General features: G+C 40.0%; 1 protein-coding gene across 2 annotated transcripts in view; it reads left to right on the top strand.

The window, feature by feature from the left end:
- PRKG1 (protein kinase cGMP-dependent 1) overlaps positions 1-25,014 on the top strand; it is a 1,170,280-nt gene that overhangs the window by 1,036,710 nt on the left and 108,556 nt on the right. The gene's annotated exons all lie outside the window — the stretch shown is intronic.

Raw genomic sequence — 25,014 nt, 5'->3', positions numbered from 1 at the left:
GCATATTTACATGAGCTAAAGCTTTCCCAGTGTACACCAGAAGCACTCTATTGGAACATTAAGTCTAGCATTGATTGATAAGAAGAAATATATAAGCAGATAAGATTTAGTAGAATTTTCACCCAGGTACTATGTTTTACCTATACCTGAAACAGGCTTTCTTCTTCGTTTCCTAGTTTTTTTTTTCTTAGTCTTATCACCAAGAGTATATTAAGACATTTTATTAGAAATTATGCTTGATTTGAGATTATTTGAATTTTAAAATACATTCTTTATCATAGTTATAAATTGCTAATATTAAAATAGAAAATAAGATGAAAATATAAAGTTTACAGCCATTCGATTTTTAATCCTGTCTTCCCAAAGCTAAAGGAAAATTGAAATGTTCAGTGGGTCTTCTTAACTGTGACTGAAGACCCTAGAACTGTTGATTAAAAATTAAAGAACAAATTAAGTATTGCTGACAGAATTTGTGATATTAAATGAATATAGCTTTTTTTAGACTTTTTTAGTTTTTTTAATCTGGCATTAACTTTGTTGTAAACAAATCTATTTGGGGAAGAGAACATTTATAATGAGAAAATAAGGCTTGTCCTGAAAAGCACAGGAAGTGAAGTGGTGTGAATATGCTAGCCTTTCACCTCTGAAAGACTGAGTTAAAGTTTTCTTAGTAAGAGATTTGTTAGTTTCACACTGGACCCCAGAGACTTGATGATATCATACTCCTCTATAGGCCATAGCATAAAGAAAGAAAAAGGAATCTAAAATCTAAAATTTGTTGATCCCTATTTTAAGTCATCATTCCTCTCTCAAACCATTTTGGTTTTGTGGTTTGGGAAGCTATGTTTACAATTGAAATTTGCTTTAACTTGATGGAAAAAAATTAAGTTTTGCAACTGAGGGAATTCTAGAAACGCTTCTGAAATCTAGTTTATATGACTGATACTAGTTATGTACTCTACCATATGGTTAATATCATAGTAGCTGATTGAAGACAAAGGTGACTCATATACAATGCCTATCTCCAGTTTATTAGCCTGGGAACACACATATAAAATGCATTTCATCTGTTATAATATGTTCAACAGATAATAGTATGCAGTCTGTCACACATTCCTGCTCAGACACACTTATGTACAAATACACCATTTTTCTCTCTACCATGGCTGCTGCTTGGCTAAAAAGCATATGGGCAGAGTCAGGGAGGAGCCGAGGTAGGGTACGTATGTGCTACTGGGAATGTAGTATCCAAGTGAACTTCGGGCTGGTTGGCTTCCGGAACCTTAGTCTAAACCTTAATCTGCTTCTGGTTTTATTGAAGTCATTGTTTGCCAATTCTTGAATCTGCACCACTAAACACTGAAAGTGAACAATCCGCCTGTGATGTCGGCAGTAAATGTAATTTGGAATGTCATTGCTCCTGTAGTCTTGATGATGACAAGTTTTCTTCAATTCCAAATGACTCTTCATTTGAAGTCACCTCATAGATTTATGTCCTTTACTCCAACTGTAGCATGTGGGCCTGGTTCCTGGAAAAATACATGAGAGGTACTGTGATCCTACAACAAATGAACAGCTTACAGGAAATTTTGGTAGTTATGATTCTTCCAATTAAAACATTGGTTTACAATTTGCCCTATCCTCCCTCTCCTCTGATTGGTTACTCCAGTCAGGATGCGATTAGTGGGGATGCTCTGCTCATCAATGAGGCCCCCAAAATTGAACTCAGGAGTGGGATACAGTAGGTGCTCAGCACTCACTGCATGTTATTTCTCATGTGCGCAGACCCTCTTTTCCCAGGTCTTCTGACTACCAAGCCTGGTCTCTCGCTGTTCCACAGGCAAAATATCTGGGGAAAGAGATTGAAACTGGGGGTGGCAGTGGGGGAAAGGAGGAGGGGAGCAGTTTAGTTGCAATTATTGGGTTAGGGGTGAAAGGGAGAGAGCCCCACAGAGTCTCAATACCTCTTGAAGTCTGGTAAACTGGAAAAAAGCAGGAGGGAGAGCAGGAAATGTTCTCCAGTTCCTGTCAAAGGGTTGGAGCACTTTGTATGATGGGAGATGGGTGATTAGGAAGGCCATCCTGGGCTGAGTAATGAGTTCTCCCCCCACCCCCAAAAAACCCATCTAGCTTTTTTTCTTCCCGGGACCGGGGCGAGGGAGGTGATCAGAGAAGAGAGGGTAATACTCAGGGAAGTCCAGGAGAGCTTCCCTGTTTTCTCCTTCTGAGTTGTGAATCCCTGAGAAATAACCAGGTGGGATGTTGACCCACCCTGCTTCCATCCCATGCCCCAGTCCTTCTTTACTAGCAAGTGCCAATAGACTTGAGAAAGGGGAGAGTATTTTTGTAAAACTGCCTATAAAACAACTGATCTTTGGGGAATTTGCCAAGCATTAGGATGTAGTCCATAAAGTTGGATTAGCTTAATGATTCCCTCCTGGCTTCTCCTTCTGAAGAACACAGCCTAGGAAGATCATTTGGTCTACCTCCTGAATGATTCTTAAGTAGCCCACCCTCATACCCCTTCACACAAAGAGGCACAATTTCCCTCAGCACCAGGTTGAGAGAAACACCCACCTCCTGGCCCCCCACTGGACTTTCCCTTTCACCCAGATGTAAGTTTGTACAAAGTTTTGGCCTCCCAGGAAGAGCTCTTTAGCTGCTGTGTGATAGGCAGTGTAAAATCTTTCCCTGAGCACCTGTTTTTGTGTTCAGTCCTGGGAGTTGAGGGGGGAGACCTGGGAAAATGGAAAATCTCTCTATATCTCATGGCTTTCTGGTTGTCATAGAGTCTCCCAGCAGCAAACAATAAACCTTTCAACCTTGCATTGCTGCAGTATGTAGAAATGGGGGCAAAACAACATAGCTTGCATTCATTCAAAGTTCTCTGTCCCATCCAAATTCAGAGTTAACCTGCCTTAGCCATGTGTCTTCTTATTGTTAAAGCTTTCCAGAGAAGATGGGTTCACTATTTGAATTTCCAGATTCCTAGAATTAGGCACAAGTAAAACATAGAACAATGGTTAATGTGATGTAGAATACTGCTTTAAGATAAGTGCTCCAATTTCTTAATGAGGTAGAGTATTCATTACAAAGTTGCCCCATAGATTTTTGTGTATCTTTTCCCTTTCTAGCATAGATTTTTTTTGTTTCAGGAGACTGAAATTCAGAGCATATTCCTGGAACTCAGTAGCTAAACACCATAAGTATATTTATAAATCTGTTTGGAACATTTCTGAAATTGAAGTGAGTTCTTAATTAAATAGATTATTCTCCAAAAACACACACCAAGTTGTAGTGGTTTAGTATGTCACCTTGGCAAGCTAGAAATGTTTTCCTCAGATTATCTCTTTACTCAACTGTCAGTGTCCTTTTTTTCTCTTTGGTGCCCTGTGCTCTCCCCACTTCCTATAGGAACATTCTGATATCCCCAAAGCCAATATTAAGTGGCAGCAGGAGCCACTGTTTATCCCAGCAGCTGGAATTTATTGCAACTCCATTCCTCTCTCTCCCTCTCTTCTCCCTCATCATTCCCACAGTGTTAACTGTGACTGCTAATTCTTTAATCAACCCCAGAATTCTAGGATGACTCAGTTCTGGAGGACTGGAGCTCTTGATGCCCAGGATGGCTGCAGGGCCACATTAATCATTGACTAAAAAGGGCAGCTGCTGTGGACCCACCCCCCTCAAGAGGACTTGTGCCCTCCTCTGAACCCAAATGTTAATGGGACCAACAGAAGCTCTACAGACAGCAGTATTCCTCTTCTTCCCACCCTTACCTTTGCTGTGCCCTCAGTTCTAGACTAAAATGGTCCTAGCAATATCCATCTAATGGCAGGAGGGCAAATACACACAAGTCTAGCCAGTGCAGACTCTCCAGCTGACTTAGCCCTGAATAATAATAACTGTGATATTTGTTAAGTGCTTGCTAGGTGCCAAACATTATACCAAGCACTGGGGTGGATTCAAGCAACAGTTCTTCTCCCACACAGGGCTCACTGTCTTCATCCCTACTTTACAGATGAGGTAACTGAGGCATACAGAAGTGAAGTGGCTTGCCCAAGACCACACAGCAGAAAATTGGCTGAGCCAGTATTAGAGTCCATGATCTTCTGCCTCCCAGGCCCATGTTCTATCCATTATGCCATGCTGCTTCTCAAACATTTTAAGCTTTAATTTGGCTTTATTCTAGGAACATAAATTACCACTGACAGTTCCTAAGAGAGATAAAGAGCCATGGTATCCTCTAAAGTCCCACAAAAATCTCATTTGTGACTCAAGTGTACCCAGTAATGCATGGCCCTCTTTTTTACTGAGGACCCCTGCATGCATATGAAGGGCTGAGCTGCAGAAAGAATTGCAAAGCTGTGAGTTAGCGGAGACATTTTAGAACCTACTTCTAAAGCTCCGTCATGACATCTATTGTTTGCACAACAATGTCTCCTGAAATCAATTTCCACAGGGGAAAATCAAATGTGGCAGAAACTATTGCCTGAGTGCATTTTCTAAACTTTTCTTAATTAACTGCCACAGATTACCCATTAAGGTTTGTCTTTTCAAAACATAAAGACATAAAATCAAGGGGCACCAATGACTGCCAATGCAACATAAGTAAAGTTTACGGACTCTCTGATTTACAGCCCCAAATAGGATGGCTTAAGAAAGATGAACAACTCAATTTCCTTTGGGCGGTTAGCTCTACAAAAGTCCCTTAAACGTCCAGTTAACTTTTACAATAATTTAAAAGTCCTTGGATCACATACTTCCTCTGTACTCTCTTAGGGATAGAATCTCAGATGTTAGGTTGTATCAGTGCAAAGCAATGTCACATCATGGCCATAACAGTCGACCTAGAGTGTCCCCTAGGTGATGTGAGGTCATCTGTGGTCTTGTTATTGGCGTGGCTAAAGTTAACCCACCTGTCCTTCTGATATCAGGTTCGAGTCAACTATGACTCTCGCAGGAACTTTCCCCTCACTCTCTGGAGGCCTCCAGGGATGGGAAAGGTGATCTTGAATAATCTGGGATTGGCTGAAGCTCCAGTATCAGACCAGCAGCTAGGCTAAACTTGGAGGTGTGCAGACGAGCATAGGGCACCAATCTGCACATGACATCGGGGTTAGAAATCCTTCTTGACCATATACCTGCAGTGCAGTTTCTCAGATAGTCAGGATCACAATAACGCAAATAGATCTTGAGCTGATTGATCATAAATGACAGGAAAGGCTTACAGAATAAAATTTCATCAGTATTTCATTTCTGTTCTCTGTTTTTTGGCAACAATTTGTCTCATTAATTAAGACTTCCTCTATTAGTCAGTAACAGTTCCCAAAATGAATGCTTTTGATTTACATGACTATTTTAGTGATTAGCACATCAACACACCTTATTAACATATGTGGCTCAAATAAAATGTGCAATTTAATTTCCCTGCAATAAGACCTCTCTATGACTAACTAGGTTGTTTGGATTTGTAATCACTCAAGTAGAATTTGAGGATCAGCAAGAAAAATCCCCTGTTGCTAGTAGTTACTGCCTCCTTCCTGCACAAGGATCTTATTTTACCCCTTTTAATGGGAACTGCCTATGTCCCAACTCTTTCTTTGAGTGTCAGAAGTCACCTCTGAATGCAGCTTCTTGCTCCATACTAAGAAGTGACCACGTGTAAACAGAGCAAGTAATGGGTGAAAGGTCACCATCATGCAGTGGCGTCCTAGTGCAACCAGCAGGCCTCATTCCCATTTGGAATTAGGGAGGGAAGAGAAAATGGGTCTTAACCCATTGTCTAGCTGAAGTGCCTAGCCTGTCTTTTGAAGGAATGGGAATTAGCCATGACTCATTTGTAGCTAATAATTGGTCTTCTTTGTTTAAAACCCCTTCATAATTTCATAGGGCACTTGTGAAATAATTTTATTTTTTTAATATTTTCAATTATGGTTAGGTCTCACGGGCTTTCATTGTCTGACATGTTATTTCAGCAGCAACAGACAATTGTTCATTACATTTCATCTAAGTGAAACTCTTTGTTCTACACTATATTGGTTATACAGAAATTGGTTTTTGTACTTTCCTATGTGAAAACACTAATGGTTTTTGAGTTCATAACCAAACATTTTTGCATGGATTTGACAACAAACTGAACATCATGTTATGAAAATGGGTTAAACACCTAAGGCATTCTGGGAATTAAGTGAAACAGATCATTTCTACTCTCAGAGAAAGCAATAAAGACACAATTTTCTGAATTGATATTTGCCTCCATAAGGAGGTCTAGATTTGTGATATTCTCTGAAGTATTCTCAGTAGAGGAAGCATCATCCATACACTCTAGGATTTACTACTTCACAAAGTTTTCTGAAGAGAATAGCTAACAGAAGGGGGAGTCTTGTGACAACCTTTGGCTAATCAGAAAGCAGGAATGCGGCAAAAAGATGGACTAAGGATTTTTTAGAGGATTTGGAGAAATGAATGCTTCTATTGTATTTGCTTGTCTCAACATGCTTAGGGAAGTACTAAGGGAAGTACTAATAAATAGAGAATAATAATAATAGAGAAAGCAATAAAGACACAATTTTCTGAATTGATATTTGCCTCCATAAGGAGGTCTAGATTTGTGATATTCTCTGAAGTATTCTCAGTAGAGGAAGCATCATCCATACACTCTAGGATTTACTACTTCAAAAAGTTTTCTGAAGAGAATAGCTAACAGAAGGGGGAGTCTTGTGACAACCTTTGGCTAATCAGAAAGCAGGAATGCGGCAAAAAGATGGACTAAGGATTTTTTAGAGGATTTGGAGAAATGAATGCTTCTATTGTATTTGCTTGTCTCAACATGCTTAGGGAAGTACTAAGGGAAGTACTAATAAATAGAGAATAATAATAATAGAGAAAGCAATAAAGACACAATTTTCTGAATTGATATTTGCCTCCATAAGGAGGTCTAGATTTGTGATATTCTCTGAAGTATTCTCAGTAGAGGAAGCATCATCCATACACTCTAGGATTTACTACTTCAAAAAGTTTTCTGAAGAGAATAGCTAACAGAAGGGGGAGTCTTGTGACAACCTTTGGCTAATCAGAAAGCAGGAATGCGGCAAAAAGATGGACTAAGGATTTTTTAGAGGATTTGGAGAAATGAATGCTTCTATTGTATTTGCTTGTCTCAACATGCTTAGGGAAGTACTTAGGGAAGTACTAATCCCCCAGATTATTTTGGTGGCATAGATGTAAGGATAGTTTTTACCAGCACTTGGATAATCCAGGAAATGTTTATACCTTGTTAAAATGATATCCTGTCACCATCAAGACTATCAATCTGTAGAAACTAAAATGTTGATTTTTCAAGCATTTGTGTAGATATTACATTTTAGAATTACTTAGAATAGGAATCGGGTTCTTCAAAAGTTGCATGAATGTATTGCGCACATTTGAACATTAGCAGTTTGACCTTCAAATGTTGTCTGAACCCTACTGACATCCTGGAAAAACTAGCATGAACTGAGGTCAGTATTTTTAAGGTATTAGTTGAGTCAGTTCCTGGTGGATTTACTCATCAGCTCTGCTATTTTGCAATCTCATGTATCAGAAAGAAAAGGAAATTTATATATGAACCCACATTTTCACATACAAACTCAGATTTTCAGAAATAGGTCCATTCGTAAACTGGTAGGGATGGGGTGTGGGTGGAGGCTTTAATCAACAAGCAAAAGAGCAAGCAGTTGTCCTGGACTCACCAACCTCAAAATAATCTTCTCTGTGGTCACCGAAGGCCCACTGGGCCAGGATTCCTCTTCCCTAGGTCTATCAGAATTGAAATTGGGACACAGGGGAACCTTTGAAAGGATGTATTGTATCTACTTCATATATCCCAGATTGGGAATTTTGAGACATATTTATATATGTATGCTAAATTATCTTAGGGTTTTTGGGTACTTGACAACAGAAGATTATCTTAAATACCCTTAAATGATATCAAGGAAGACATTCTGGAGTAAGGATTTTTATACTTTTAATATTCCTACAAACTCATTAGCAATTTATTTCAAACAGCTTCTGTTTGGCTGTAAGTCATTCTCAGGGAAATGAGCCTGGAGGCATTTTTGTTTGCTATGGCAAGAACTCAAGTTTACAGTAATCAGGGCCAAAGAGGAAAACCATTTCCTAGATCATTTGAAAGACAATGAAAATTATTCTCCTGCTTATAAAATAATGAGCCTCACCTGACCAATTTGCAATTTGCTGGCCAATTTTAAGATTGAATAGTCAGAAGGCAGTTGTATTTATATAATGAAAAGTATTTTCTGAATTATTACAACATAAAAGTTAGAAGAGTTGCAAAAAATGTAGCAGTTGACCCTTATTAGAACATTCAATTGTTGGTGATATTTTTTTTTCAAAGCCAGTGTGTGGGGTCAGGCTATGAAAAAAATAGAACAGCTGCCAGAGCTGCCACTTGTCAACTGTGTGACTGTGGGCAAGTCACTTCACTTCTCTGTGCCTCAGTTACTTCATCTGTAAAATGGGGATTAACTGTGAGCCTCACGTGGGACAACCTGATTACCCTGTATCTACCCCAGCGCTTAGAACAGTGCTCTGCACATAGTAAGCACTTAACAAATACTAACATTATTGTTATTATTATTACTAATACTGACAGAGAAATCAAATTGACTTTTCTGTGACTTCAGAGGGATACAAGGAGTTTGTGAAGTAAGGTTGGCTTCATGGCTCCTGATAAGAAAATGACAGACATTAAGGCAAAAGGCAATCCACACTTTGCCAGGAGTTAGTTTTTGGGGTTTTTTTTTATCTTTTTGGAAGAGAGCTGAAGCTCTCATAGATTATTTCCTTTTTTTTTTTTTGGCACTCACACAAGAGACTATGTGGATCTCCTTTGTGATGTTTTGTGGGATTGGGTGGTTTTGCAAAAAGGCAGTCATATAAATCTGTGTAAAGCAAACCCATTTGTACATTGAAAAAAGGGGGTTGGGTTCCAAATCCCTTTATAATATTAAGCACTGTGGTATCTGTTGAGTGCTTACTCTTTGCCAAGCATTAGTGCTAATCACTGTAATAATAATAATAATGTTGGTATTTGTTAAGCGCTTACTATGGGCAGAGCACTGTTCTAAGCACTGGGGAATATTCAGGGTAATCAGGTTGTCCCACGTGAGTCTCACAGCCTTAAACCCCATTTTACAGATGAGGTAACTGAGGCACAGAGAAGTGAAGTGACTTGCCCACAGTCACACAGCTGACGTGGCAGATCAAGAATTCAAACCCATGACCTCTGACTCCCAAGCCCGGGCTCTTTCCACTGAGCCACACTGCTTCTATAAACAGAGTAGATACTCTGTGATTAGATTAGACATACTCCCTGTCCCACATGGATCTCATAATCTAAGAAGGAAGGAGAACAGGTATATAAACTGTATTTAACAGAAGAGGGAACTGAGGGAAAAGTGACTTCCCTAAGGTCTCCCAGCAAGCGAGTGGCTAATCCAGGATTAGAGCCCAGGTTTCTTGGTGTCCTGTCCTATGCTTTTTTTCACTAGGGCATACTGCTTCTTGAGACTAGCTCATGCAAGTTTTGCTGCTCTCCATCTCAATGGGGGAGGCAGCTCTGGTTTCGTCACTACTATTCAGTAGGCTAAACAGAGCCCCAGACACGCACACGTAGCTTAGCTATGACTTCAGCCTGACTTGGTTCAGAGTTCAAGTGGTCTGGCAGAGCTGGGCATTTGAGAAGATGTTCTGGCCTCACACTTCAGGCAATGCAACTGAGTCATTCATGCGTAATGTCTGTCGAACAATGAACAATATGTCAGTCAGAGTAAGACAGGCGTTTAAGCAGGCTTCTCCCAAACCCCCTCCAGCTGAGACTGAATGTATTTCTGCAGTTGTGTGTGTGTGTGTGTGTTTGAAAGGGAGAGAGGCATGTGAACCTAAGAAAACAAGTCTACTCAAATCACCCCTGAGACATGGGCAAGACATTAGCTTGTATCCACCCCAGTGCTTAGTACAGTGCCTGGCCCACAGTAAGTGCTTAAGAAATACCACAATTATTATTATTATCTTCTTTAAAAATCAATATCTCTCAATTAAAAGGAGGAATACAGTGTAGGTTTCATTGTGTTACTCATCACCAGCCAGCCTATTTGTTTTCTGTGAAGGCTTCTTCAATGAGTAGAAAAGTAGTCAAACATTTTATAGTCCCTTTTGAAAAATGAAGTTAATAGTAACTATGGTATTTGTTAAGCACTTAACTACAAGCTGGGTAGGTACAACTGAATCAGGTCAGACCCAGGTCCTGTCCAACATGGAGCTCATTTTACAGATAAGGAAACTGAGGCATAGAGAAGTTAAGTGAACTGTCCAAGAAGGAGTTAAGTAACAGACCTGGAAATATAGCCCAGTTCTCCTGGCTCCCAGCCCTGTGCCCTTTCCACTTAGCCACCTGCTTCTGTGGACGATACAAGCTATTACATTTCTTTCATTACTATTACTTTTGTTTCTGTCACTGTTATTTTCCCCAAATAGAATCTCACCTGTTAATAGAAGAATCAAATCCAAGTTTTTTCATTTTCATGATGCACTTCTCAAGTGTAATGAACATGTTTATCTGGGGATCAACAAAAATAAATGATATCAAAAAAGATTATTTTAAAATCTGAAAGCATCTAAGTTTGCTTTCTTAAGGTTACACCATTCTTAGTCATAAAGTACAAGGGTCACTAGGTTAGATTTTTCCTTTAAAATATGAAGACAATGCTATTGTCAAAGCTTATTCAGTGCCCCAAATTGTTTACTCCAGGAACCTAAGGTCTCTCAGTTGCCTTGAGCCTATAATGTAATGTGATATATCAAAAACTCACGGTGGAAATATAAATTAGCCTGTGGAACCAGAACATTATCCATTTATGTAATCCCCTACGTCCCCTCATTAACTTGACCTTTAGATATGCTAGTGAGCTAAATTATCTTTAAGACGAATCCCAGTAGAAAATTTTAGTGGGTCTTTGAAATGAGATACCATAATACTAACATTTTCCCGACCCTCCTTTTAGAAATTAATGATTTTTAAATAGTGAATTAACATGTATGTATCAAAATGATGCATTGAATATAGTGAATGCTAAAAGCAAAATTAATTTTTTAAATGATTGCTGGACAGAAAAGAAAGAAATCATTTACAATTAAAGCATAACTGCACTCAAATCATAGTCCAATTTCTTCCATTTAACATGTCTTTGGGTAGGGGAATTAGACATCATTGGGCTAGAGTGTGAGGAGAATGACGTTACCCTGTTCATACCTTTTTGCCCCCCAACCAGATTTGTTTCTGCTGTTGCAAAGACTTATGAGAGGCAGACAATTTTTCTCCCCTTTGGCCTAGTATAAGCCTGGCAAAGGATAGAATGCAAGAGGGAGGGGGCGGGGAAAGGGTTTTCTCCTTCCTGCTCCCTCAAATATATGCCCTTTAACCTTTCTGAATACAAAGAATAGGCTCTGGACCACAGAGTCTATCAGAAGTTTTCCAGACTTTGAATAAAAAGCAATAAGAAACCTCAGAAGACACACAAACTAGTAAGGTGCACCCTTAGTGTATACTAGCATTGTATTTCTTACAGGTTTTATTTATTTTCAAAGAAGGACCTACATGTGGGCCACCTAGTCACCTTTTTGGTTTGAAAATTTTCATCTTACTTTCACTGGGATTCCTCCATAGGTGTCCCCTATGAGTTTAGTCTTCAACATTTCTTCACTGCTTTCAATAGATCAATGGTATTTATTGAGCACTTACTATGTGCAGAACACTGTACTACACTTGGGAGAGTACAGTGCATAGAATTAGCAGATGCATTCCACAACCAAGTCTATAGACAGTCTGGAGGGATGAAATCTTTACTCTTATTAACTTTTCTGGGTACTGAAAACCAATGGAGTGAATAACAAGGAGAATGTCCTTTTATCTATTCTGTAATTCATTGTTTCAGGAGATTACTTCATGATACAAGAAACCAAGAGACAGGCACATGGAAATCCAAGATTGTTGCTAAGCAAACTTTATGTACAATTAAGGGCAAGATCCTTTGGTCTAATTTCAGCCATGTGACATTTGCTTGGCCCTGCAGAAATAAGCTGCACTGAAAACCACAAGAGCAGTGGAAAATCTTAATCATTAAAAAAAAAATCCAGCAAGTTAACACTGCCCAAAAAAGCTGTCAGTTATCCTGTGAAATATTTTTCTTTTCAGGTCCTGGCTTGGTGGAGGCTCAAGTAAGGCAGGACTATTATTATTATTATTATGATTATTATTATTATTATTATTATTTTTAGCCTATCCTTCCCTGTTCAGCTCATTTCTCCACCTCACACTAGAAAAGCAGCTGACTGATCTCTCTAGGACTGCTCTAGATCCTTTTTCATAACTGAAACCCATAGCAGCTCCCTGTACACATTTAAGCAGAATAAGATTCAGGCTAGGACCAATTGACACATAGCTATCATTGGAGTCACTGAGAATTGGAAACACCACATGACCTGACAACTTGCCAGTTTTCTGTGACTACTTGGACTGGACCCCAGTAACTACATTCATTTCCTCTAGTTGTTTCCAGCAACTGAGAAGCTGCATGGCTCAGTGGAAAGAGCACGGGCTGGGGAGTAAGAGGTCATGGGTTCTAATCCCCGCTCCTCTGCTTGCCAGATGTGTGACTTTGGGCAAGTCACTTAACTTCTCTGTGCCTCAGTTCCCTCATCTGTAAAATGGGGATTAAAACTGTGAGCCGCACATAGGACAACCTGATCACCTTGTATCCCCCCCAGCACTTAGAACTGTGCTTTGCACATAGTAAGCACTTAACAAATATCACCATTATTATTATTATTATTATTATTATTCACACCAGCACCTTCCAGCCTTACTTGTTCCAGATCTCCAACAAAACCTGAGAGCACTTCTGCCTGGATGAAAAGAGCTAAAATTTTCCAAGTGAGGGTAAAAGGCCAATTCCATACCTTCTGATGCAGAGTTCTGAGTTCTAAACCCAGCTCCACCACTTTCCTGCTGTGTGATCTTGGGCAAGTCACTTAACTTCTTTGTGCCTCAATTCCTTCATCTGTAAAATGAGGAATCAGTGTCTGTCCTCCCTCCTACTTAGACTGTGAGGCCCATGTGGGACCTGATTTTCTTTTATCTACCCCAGTGCTTAGTACAGTGTTTGGCAAGTCCTTAACAAATACCACTATTATCTTTAGACTGTAAGCTCCTTGTGGGCAGGAAATGTGTCAACCAACTCTGTTGTATTGTACTTTCCCAAGCATTTAGTACAGTGTTGTTCACACATTAAGTGCTCAATAAATGCCATTGATTTATTATTGTTATTGTAATAATAATTATTATTAGAGTTCTCTTAGAGCCTCCACTAAAAGCTCCATCTCCTTTCTGTCTCTGCTCAAACAGAATATCTGTGCCTTTCTCCATGGCCAGAGATGGAGATGTGGGTCACAAGCAAAGAAGCTCCTTGCCAAACTGCTCCTTCACACTATATGGGGGTTGAGGAGTGATTCTCTTCCCGAAAGTCAGACTGACCATCCAACACAGGTTTACTTAGGCAAGCCATTTGGGCAGGCCCCAATTATACTCATTTCCCCTGGACCTGCCACAGTTTCTTGTAGAAAATTGATCTCATTCATGCACCCTGTCCGCTTTTCCATTGCCAAAATAAATACTCCATATTTAGCATGCACTAAAGTATGGTCCATGGCAAGGAGATAGGTAAAGTTCTCTGTCTTATTTAGGAGTTAGGCAGTGACAAGATAGCTGCTGTTGCCATGGAGAGGGGCTACTGTAGCCCAAAAGATATCCGCTAATGGTGTCTCATCCTTTTTTAAGATCAATGAAGAGAGAGGTCACCATGCTGCTTCCTGCACAGCTCCTGTATCTGTCGTATTGTAAAGATCACGTCTGTTATGTCACTCTATAAGTTCTTTGTGAGCAGGAAACATGTCTACCAACTGTGTTGCATTATAATCTTCCAAGCACTTAGTACAGTCATCTGCACACAGTAAGCATTTAATAATTATTCATTCATTCAATAGTATTTATTGAGCACTTACTATGTGCAGAGCACTGTACTAAGTGCTTGGAATGTACAAATTGGTAACAGATAGAGACAGTTCCTGCCCTTTGATGGGCTTACAGTCTAATCGGGGGAGACATACAGACAAGAACAATGGCAATAAATAGAATCAAGGGGAAGAATATCTCATTAAAACAGTAGCAAATAAATAGAATCAAGGTAATGTACATCTCATTAACAAAGTAAATAGGGTGATGAAGATATATACAGTTGAGCGGACGAGTACAGTGCTGAGGGGATGGGACGGGAGAGGGGGAGGAGCCGAGGGAAAGCGGTGAGAAGAGGGTTTAGCTGTGGAGAGGTGAAGGGGGGGTAGAGGGAACAGAGGGAAAAGGGGAGCTCAGTCTGGGAAGGCCTCTTGGAGGAGGAGAGCTTTAAGTAGGGTTTTGAAGAGGGGAAGAGAATTAGTTTGGTGGAGGTGAGGAGGGAGGGCGTTCCAGGACCGCAGGAGGACGTGACCCAGGGGTCGACGGCGGGATAGGCGAAAATGGGGGATGGTGAGGAGGTGGATGGCAGAGGAGCGGAGCGTGCGGAGTGGGCAGTAGGAAGAGAGAAGGGAGGAGAGGTAGGAGGGGGCAAGGTGATGGAGACCCTTGAAGCCTAGAGTGAGAAGTTTTTTAGTGCAGAGGTTGATAGGCAACCACTGGAGGTTTTTAAGAAGGGGAGTGACATGCCCAGAGCGTTTCTGCAGGAAGGTGAAATGGGCAGCAGAGTGAAGAATAGACTGGAGTGGGGAGAGATAGGAGAAGGGAGATCATAGAGCAGGCTGACACAGTAATCTAGCCGGGATATTACGAGAGCCTGTAGCAGTAAGATAGCCGTTTGGGTGGAGAGGAAAGGGCGGATCTTGGCAATATAATAAAGGTGAAACCGGCAGGTTTTGGTAACGGATTGGATGTGTGGGCTGAACGAGAGAGACAAGTCAAAGATGACACCGAGGTTGCGGGCCTGAGAGACGGGAAGGATGGTCGTACCATCCACGGTGATAGGGAAGTCAGGGAGAGGACCGGGCTTGGGAGGGAAGATGAGCTCAGTTTTGGTCATGTTGAGTTTTAGGTGGCGGGCAGACATCCAGGTAGAGACGTCTTGGAGGCAGAAGGAGATACGAGCCTGAAGGGAGGGGAGAGGACAGGGGCAGAGATGTAGATCTGTGTGTCATCTGCATAGAGATGATAGTTGAAGCAGTGAGAGCGGATGAGTTCACCTAGGGAGTGAGTGTATATGGAGAACAGAAGAGGGCCAAGAACTGACCCTTGAGGAACAATGATTGATTAATAATGATGGCATTTGTTAAGTACTTACCATGTGCCAAGCACTATTCTGACTGTGCTTTGGTCAAGGAGTACATCAATCAATCATTCAAACAAACATATTTGCTAAGCACGTACTCTGCGAAGAGCACTGTACTAACTGCTTGAGAGAGTACAATATGACAATTTAGCAGACACATCCCCTGCCCACAACGACCTTACAATCTAGAGGGAGATGCAGAAAGTAATATCAATAAATGAATGATAGATATGTGCATAAATGCTGTGAGGTTGAGGGAGGGATGAATAAAAGGATGCAAGTCCGAGTGGCATGATGACACAGAAGGGAGTGGGAGTAGAGAAAATGAGGGCTTAATCAGGGAAGTCCTCTTGGAAGTGATATGTTTTTAACAAGAAGTGAAGGTGGAGAGAGTAATCATCTGTCAGATATGCAGAGGGAGCACATTCCAAGCCAGAACAGGATGTGAGCAAGATGTCAGTGGTGGGATAGATGACAATAAAGTACAGTGAGGAGGTTAGCATTAGAGGAGTGAAGTGTGTAAGCTGGGTTGTAGTAGGAATCAGGGAGTAATAATAATGATGGTATTTGTTAAGCACTTACTATATGCCAAGCACTGTTCTAAGCACTGGGGTAGATACAAGTTAAGCAGGCTGTCCCATGTGGGGCTCACAGTCTTAATCCCCATTTTACCAATGAGGTAACTGAGGCCCAGAGAAGTGAGGTGACTTGCCCAAAGTCAAACAGCTGACAAGTATTGGAACTGGAATTAGAACCCATGACCTCGGACTCCCAAGCCTGTGCTTTTTCCACTAAGCCACACTGCTTTTCTTGTAGGACAGGGACTGTGTATGACCTTATAATATTGTATCTAGAGTGGCACTTAATACAGTGCATGGTACATAAATTCTTAACTAATATCCAAGTTATTATTATTATTCTCAATATTAGCTCTCACTTTTCTTGAAAAGGGTGACTGTGGTGTTATCTTTGCATTTCCTCAGTGCTGTTCTGTATATGTTGAGGAGAATTCCTGTGCAGGCATCTGAGCAGTAAGACCTCTTTTTGCTTTGAAGTTTCCACAGGATAATCATTGGATATAGATGCAGTTTAGAAGACATGAGCACTGGTTAATACTAAGCAAATTTAGCTGCCCTGAAAAATTCACTAACATCATAAGGTTACTTCATTTCTCCTATGGCTATTCCTTGGCCAGCAAAGTAAGAGTGAAGGTCATCACTGTTCTCCTTTGGATGAGAATGTGGCCAGATACTAGGAGCACATGAGATCAGCGTTCCACGTGGCATAAAGTTCTTTTAATCCCCACTTTCCTCCCTCTGAGAAGAATTCCACCCTTAGCCACTGCTCTCCACAAGTAAAGACCCTAGAGTTCTGCGCAATCTTTTTTTATATACACAGACATAGTGTTTTACCCTTCCACTGCTAGCCCTCGCTGGCCATGCTCCCAGTTCTTCTCCCCTAACTCTGCTCAGAGCCTTTGTGCTCATGGATTTGGCACCACTGAGTCTCTCCCAGATGACCTGGCCTGGTGACTGTCAGGCAAAACCTAGGAAATGTTCTTTTGTGTGGTTCTTCCTTTATCAGAAGTTCTGTCTTATCTACTTGAGCTGTGATTGTAGTGTCTTACTTTCAATTCTCTAAATTACCTTCAGGAATGTACTAAATCCTTTACTGGAATGGAATGGTTCCCTATCTTCTGTCATCAGGTTTTGTACTAGTCTGCACCCTGATATTCCAGTATTCAACAAAAGATTTCCACTTCCAGCATACAACTTTTAAGTTGTCTCCAAATGTGTGCGTGTGTCCATGCATATTTGTATATATACTCATTTGTATATATATGTATATATATGTAAATCAATGATATTTATTTAGTGATGAATGATAATAATAATAATGGTATTTGTTAAGCGATTAATATTGTGCCAAGCACTGGGGTAGATACAAGGTAATCAGGTTGTCCCACGTGGGGTTCACAGTCTTAATCCCCATTTTACAGATGGGGTAACTGAGGCACAGAGAAGTTAAGTGGCTTGCCCAAGTCACACAGCTGACAAGTGGAGCTGGAGTTAGAACCCAAATCCTCTGGCTCCCAAGCCTGTGCTCTTTCCACTAAGCCAAGCTACTGATTACAGTTTACAGAGATAATACACTGTATAACGATATAGACAAAGAAAACAAAGGTTATCAATAAGGACAACTTAACCTTTAGAGAATTATAAAGAGAAAGTAGTGACAATGAAATATCATGCTTTCAAGTTTTATACCAAGCCAAAGAGCTATAAAGCTATATGTGGAATTCCACCTTTTCATGGTTTTGATTCCAGGAACTCCCTGGTTTCTCACTAAGTGTTCAAGTCAGTGCTCAACATCAAATATCGAGTCAAGAGCATTGACACTATTACTAGAAATTGAAGCAATGTTAATATTAATTTACTGAAGCACACCTTCACAGGGCCAGGCATGTGAGGAGAATGGAGGATAGCGGTACATAACCAGGCCGTTCCTCTATAATGAACTGAAGTGGAGCACATAAAATCATGGAGACCATATCAGTGCTTTAAAAAGCTAGTAAACATTAATTCAAACTATGCAGTATAGCCACAGATTGTTGGGAGACAACAGTATCAGAAGAGGTTACAGGATGATCAGGTTACCAAGGACACTGATTTGAGGAAAGTGATAGCAAATGACATACGCACTGCAATAGACAGTGTTGAAATGCACATATTATGGAAAGGATTACTGGATATGGACAGGCCTTTTAAGTCACAACCATTTTCCTCTATAGGATCTTGGTGTCATTTTGTTAGCATGGAGGGCAAGTACCTTTAATAAATGTGTTTGCATAAATATTGTGATATTGAATATGGCTTGAAATAGCTATTTCACATAAAATGGCTGGAAATTAAAAGGGCTGAATTTAAAGAACATGCTTTCATTGACTTTTAAAAATAAAGGCCATGGCATTCTTTAAATTCTTAATTCTTGGTAACCAAACAACCTCCACAGATACACAAGGCTGTATTGTCATGCTTCACCTCCTCCATTTGGCTCAAGTTCTGATGTGGGCCCACTCTTATTTCCCAAGGGCTTTGGAGAGCCAAAAATTGGGTCACATGATTCACATAAAAGGAGTAGACCAAAAGAGAGTTCAATTAACATCAAACTGTAGGGTAGAGAGGCCTCCCAGCCTCCGCCCTCATTTCCTCTTCCCCCACTCCCTTCTGCAGTGACCTGATTTGCTCCCTTTATTCACCACCCTCACCCAGCCCCACAGCATGGTTTTAACTGGGGTCCTTTTCCATTGGCCTCCCTAGAAACTACCTTCATAATCAATTATGAAATTTCTTTGGAGGCAATGAAGCATGGAGGTTACCAACCAATAGTCCTGTAAAATGCTCAAAATGAGGTTTGCATGCCCTGTTATTAGAAATTATGTTTCTCTTTCATTACCTTAAACCCTTATGGGAAACCTGATCTCTCTTTTGGGTGCTCTATGGCACAAACACTCCACCAAAAACTGTTGTCTTTGAGGATTCTTGGCTACATTAAGGATTGCACTATCTCCAACCAAGTTTGGTTTTCCCTCTTTGAATCAGGGACAACAATAAGCAAAACATTTTTCAAGTGTCTTCCAGTCCCCCAACTTTCCCCTGCAATCTCACACATTTTCCTAACAGCATTCAGTGTCCCCTCTGATCACTTGTGAAAAAGCATTGTCATGCTGCTTTTCTCTCCCTGTCAAGACAATGTTCCAAGTAAAGGAAGATTGTCAGTCCATTTTACTCTCTGTGGTGGGATTTCTTCCTTAATTTCATTTGGAGCTTCCTATTTATTTATCATCATCCTTCTTGTCAGAAGGGTGGTCTGTTGAAAATGTGACTAGGTTAGCATCAGTCCTTTCTACACTGAGTGCATGTTTCTATTTATAGGGGGAAGCTGAGTGGTTTCTCGTGTGCATCACTGATTCTTTTCTGTTCTATTAGAATAAAACCATCACATTTTATTTCAAAATTTGTCATCAAACTGATAGTGAGGACCATCCTATTTGGAAAGGTGAAAGACTTCTTAGGTTCCAATGCTCTGATTCATCCTGCACAGCTGCTTGCGACAACCCAACTCTATTAATGAACCCTGTCTTTGGGGAATGCCATCGTCCGTCAACACTGAGTTCCAGAACTCATGTTCTTATTTCTACCTTAAAGGAAATGGAAGTATTGAAGTCTCATGCTTATCCCTAGAGGATTTGAAAATATGAAACTTTTCAGTGATCCTTTAATTGCTTTCGTGGCTTAGCATAGTGTTTGATATGACTGTAAGAAAAAGAAATTTGGTATAAGTATGAATTAATTTAAAGCCAGGATGCATGTTAAATTCTGCTGTGCTAGAATGGGGAGGTATTTCTTTCAAAAATGCAAGAAATTATCAAGGAGCTGTGTGTCAGAAAAGTGAAACATAAGCATCTGTTTCCTCTCACCTGCTAGTTTGCTGTTGAGCCAAAGCCTAAAAGACTTTGATCATTTGATAAGTTGATAATATTGATAATATATCAATGTAGTAGACTTTCTTCACTGATATTTTGTTTATTCATATGCACAACATAATAAGAATCGTTTAATACACTAAAATTTACTGATTTCTGTTTACACAGATCCCGTTGCTAATTAGAGTCAGGCTGCAGACACATTGGACTTGCAGGGCTGACATGAGGCTATGCGGGTTGGAGAGATTGGGACAGAAGAGATAAGGGGAGTTGGAGCTGGGTAAGATAGGCCCAGGTCTTAGCTGGGGGCTAAGAAGAGTGGAAACTACGTTGAGCCACAGACTGGAACCCATACACAGTACTTAAGCGGACATACATCCCTATAATACCCATTAAAAATCCACACAGCCCTTAAAACAGGAAAACAAAATTCCTTTGATTTTTACAGAAAAGCTTTGTTGATTTCTAAATATAAATATGCCTTATAAAAGAGTTATCAGTTCTGGGCTATTAATTATTATTTCTTGAATTTGATTCTTGAAGTTTTGAAATGAATGGATTACTAGTTCCATTTTCCATCTTCTAATGCCTGAATTGTAGTGCTAATTCTATGCTTACTATTTCTCAAGAGACACTCTAAGCCATATTGTAGATACAAGATAATCAGATCAAACACACACCCTGTGCACACAGGGCTCACCCTCTAAGAGGTAGGAAGAGTAGGCATCTTCTCCCCAGTTTACAGAGGAGTTATCTGACCCATAGAAAGGTTACATGACTTGTCCAAAGTTACAAAGCAGTTCAGGAGCAGAGCTGTGATTAGTATCCAGGCCTCTGACTTCCACACCTGTGCCCTTTCCATGTTGCCTCTCAAAGGTTTTATTTATTCTCTCATGGAAAAAAAAATACAGAAAACCACAGTTTACGGTTCCCGTTAAATTACAGGTTCATTGGGGAAGTGAATTCCCTTTAGGAGATTAGCATCTTTGGGGTTCACAGCATTTCTAAGATAGCATTGTTTCCAAAGTTCTTAATGTGGCTAGTAATGGGGTAAGCGCAGTGCTCAAGTTCAAAATATTTTTTTTTATTCTGAGTTATTGTTCTTCAGTGTGTCACAACATTGTGTCCAAGAAAATGAAAGCTGCATTCTTGTTTTCCCAGGCTCCCCTCTCTGTCTCTGACCCGATTCTATAGTTTAGATCAAAGCCCGGCAGTAGCAGTGTCATTTGTGTATCAGCTTTCAAAGCATTGCCAAAATCTTGATTTACTTGGCATTGCCGTGAACTTCAAGGCCCATTTCCTCTGACCTGTGATTCATGAGGCTACAGAAAAAGGCAGCAGTTGGCAAGAATAGCTCTGCTGAGTGATGTGAGGAGAGTGGAGGTCTCAAGGTCCTGAGGCTTTTTGTGAGAGCTGAATTCCTTGTTTCAGCTGATAAAAAGCTGAGGTGGCCCAACACAGAGGCACAGGTTGTATGTTACTGAACTTTATTTTGACTGGAAGGAGGTGAATAGGGTTTTGCTGTCAGTATCCTTCTCAGCGTGGATCTTTTAGTTCTAGCTCTCCATAGTCTAGTCCTTTTTGCTGAATACTGTTCTCCCACCTTCAGGAAGTGCCTCAGAAAGTCTAAATTGAAGAGTTGAAAGCAAGAAAGCAGTGGAAGTGAAGACCTATTATTATTGGGACTGTAGGAAGATTAACCAAGGGAAAGAGTTAGCAGGAACAGGAGAAAATGGGGAAAAGAAGGTGATAGGAGAACAGAAGAGAGAACAAGGCGATTCCCAAAATTTAGAAATGTCACCCATTATTAATGACACTGTGTGGGCACACACATTCTTTATATGAGTAGTTTCAAACTCTTCCCTCAGTCATTCTACATCACATTAAATGTCCACCATGAGCAGAGCTCTGTCCTAAATGCTTTATGGTGAGATACGAAGGAAGAAATAGAAATACTCCTTTCCCTTGAGTGGGCAGTACAAGGAGGAATGCAAATATATATGGACTTACAAAAATATAGAAACATGTTCATGTATATAAAACTATAGCTCTCAGAAATGTAGGAGGTATGCTTCATTCTTGTGTCACTCAGCCCCAGCAGCTTTTCCACAAATTTGATGGAAGCATTACCACATTTCCTTCCTTGCTGACCTCCCTGTTTCCTCTCTCTCCCCTCTTTAGTCAGTACTCCACCCTATTGCCCAGATCATTTTTCTACAAAAAGTTCAGTCCACATTTTTCCACTCCCCACAAACCTCCAGTGATGGCCAATCCACCGCCACATTCAGGAAAAACTTCTTACCATCAGCTTTGAGGCAATTAGTCACGGAGAGCACTATGCTATGTGTTTGGGAGAGTGCAATACAAAAGAGTTGGTAGACACATTTCCAGCCCACCAGAACTTACAGTCTAAAGAGGGAAACAGACATTTTTAGATTCTGAGTCCTAAGAGAGACAGCGACTGTGTTTAATTTCCATCAGCTTATTTTCTCCCAGCACTTGGTATAGTGCTTTGCACACAGTGAGCACTTAATAAATGCTATTGCAGTAATAAATACTATTACTACTATATTAAGCTGAATTATAGATTTATACATAATTACTGTGGGATAGGGTACAGATCCAAGTGCATAGGTAATGCAGAAGGGAGAGGGAATGAGGAAAATGCTGACTTAGTTGAACCAGGCTTCTTGTGACTTTAATAAGATTTTCACGTAGGGGAGAGTGGTTGGTGGTCAGTCTGTTGTATCTTCCGGGAGAGGAGGTTCTAGCCCACTTTGCCTCAGTTTCCTCAGTTGTAGAATGGAGATTCAATACCTGTTCTTCCTTCCTCCCTAGACTGTGGGACAGGGCCTGCATCCAAATGATTACCTTCTACCTATATAGTAATGCTTCCATCAAATTTGTGGAAAAGCTGCTGGGGCTAGAGATACAAGAATGAAGCATACCTCCTACATTTCTGAGAGCTATAGTTTTATATATATGAACATGTTTCCACATTTTTGTAAGTCTATATTTATTTGCATTCCTCCTTGGACTGCCCACTCAAGGGAAAGGAGTATTTCTACTTCTTCCTTTGTATCTCACCATAAAAATTAATCCCATTTTTAAAACAGCACTAAAAAATTGCTGCTGTTATTACTACCACCTACCTCATCCTGTCGACATTACCTCCACATTTATGCACTGTTTACCATCCTTAGCACTCCTATTCACATCAACTTTACTGTTTGAGCTCTTACTAATCCACATATCCATTTTTGCATTTTCTTTTTCTTCCTATCTATAATGTATAAACTATTGATCGATTGAGGGTGGTTGAATCTCTTAGGTTGGTTGAGGTTCAAGCAGCCACAGTCTGGGTAAACTACAAAAAGGTTATTCTTGAACAGAAATATAAAGCATAGAAAAATAAACTGAATTGCATTATTTTGTCCACCCAGACTTCTTGGTGAAATGACTCCAGTTCTAATCTAGATAGAGAAAGGAAAAGAAGGAATACAGGGAACAAAGGTCCACAAACTGGCAATGTGACTCTGCATATCAGTACAGTGACTGTACATTTATCTTGAATTTTCCACTAAGGAGATGAACACTATTGGCAATAAAGCGGTGATTAGCTTATGTGGCAAGGGTTTGTTTTTCCATTTCTGGTCAACATTTAAAAAAAAAGCAGCTCCCCATTATGGGGAACATAGCAAAAGTTCAGATGCAAATCAGGATGAAACCAATTGTGATACTAAGGGGCCAGAATTGAGACAGAATGATGGAACACAATAAGGAAAACCATACACTATGTCTTTGAAAAATGCTATTCCACAGAGGTCTAGAAGTAACTTCATTTTTGAGGGGGAAATTGTGGCATATTTCTCACACCTCACTTGTGCAGAAGGTAGCCTTATTCAAGAACAAGGAATTTAATTTAATTAATGACCCATGTATGTTGCCTTATGTACATATATGACCAGACTAGATTCAAACTTTGAAACTAAGGAATACTATGCATTGGCAATTCAGTTATAATGATAGTAAAATAACTGTAGCAAGTAATCAATAATGGGAGAATGATTTGATTATTTTTTAAAAACTGGAGAATTTTATATAACTATTTCAAGGAAGTTTTGTGGAGGCTTTGAGCTCTTTAATGATAGTATTTAGACTCCTAGTGGAAAACAACATTGACAACTAAGTTCTATTCATTTGTATTTTGCCATTTTAGTCTTTCCGTCCAGTTTCCATGGAAACATGGAAGATTATGACAATTGAGGAAAATGAAATGATGACAGTTCTTCAGAGATATGAATGATCTCAATACCAAAATTTCCAGATTGTAGAGCATTAGCAACCACCGCAGCATTAGAATTTGAGCTGTATAAGTTGTGAAAGGAGAAATAAATGCAGCTTCAAATGTGGAAGGGTTCTTTCAATTCATGAGAATGAGCAAAGCTGCTAAGAAACTGGGATAGTTTCCTTCTGACAATGTGTAGCTGAATATCAATACAATGTTTTATATGATAAGCTAGAACAAAGGGAAAAATCAGGGCTAATTAAGAACTAAGGTTTTTACCAGGTCTGCAGAGGTTAGACATTTCTAGATCATTCCAAAATGTTAAGCTTTTTCTGTGAATAATATCAGTATAATTTAAAAATACTGTTCTGTGCCCAAGAAAGGCCATTTTTACTTTGGAAGAAAAAATTCAATGCTGGAATTTTTTCCCCAGAGCTACTAGCCATGTGGATCAAGGTAGGAAAAATAGAACCTTCTACTAGCTGAGCTAATTAATGTAAAATAATTAAAAAGTCCTCCTGAGAACACTTCTTACAGTGACACTTGATGTAATGAATCCCAATGGGTCACTTCAGCTTCAAATTCAACAAAGCATAAGTACTAATTTTAAACCTTGAGTGCCCTAGTCAGGTTGGCATGAATGAGTGCTTATATATAAAATAGTAGGCTAGATTCATTACAGGTCCAACTCAGGCTACTCAGTGGTTGTGCACTGAGGGAAATGTAGCCTTGAATGGGTCATTCAGGGATGGATGGAAGAACATGAGGATACAATAGACTCAGTTTGGGTATTGAGATAATCACTT

The sequence above is a fragment of the Ornithorhynchus anatinus genome, chromosome 3 (genome assembly GCF_004115215.2).
Source record: "Ornithorhynchus anatinus isolate Pmale09 chromosome 3, mOrnAna1.pri.v4, whole genome shotgun sequence".
Classification (NCBI taxonomy): domain Eukaryota; kingdom Metazoa; phylum Chordata; class Mammalia; order Monotremata; family Ornithorhynchidae; genus Ornithorhynchus; species Ornithorhynchus anatinus.
Note: the sequence above shows the minus strand (reverse complement) of the source record. Positions and strands in the feature narration are given on the sequence as shown.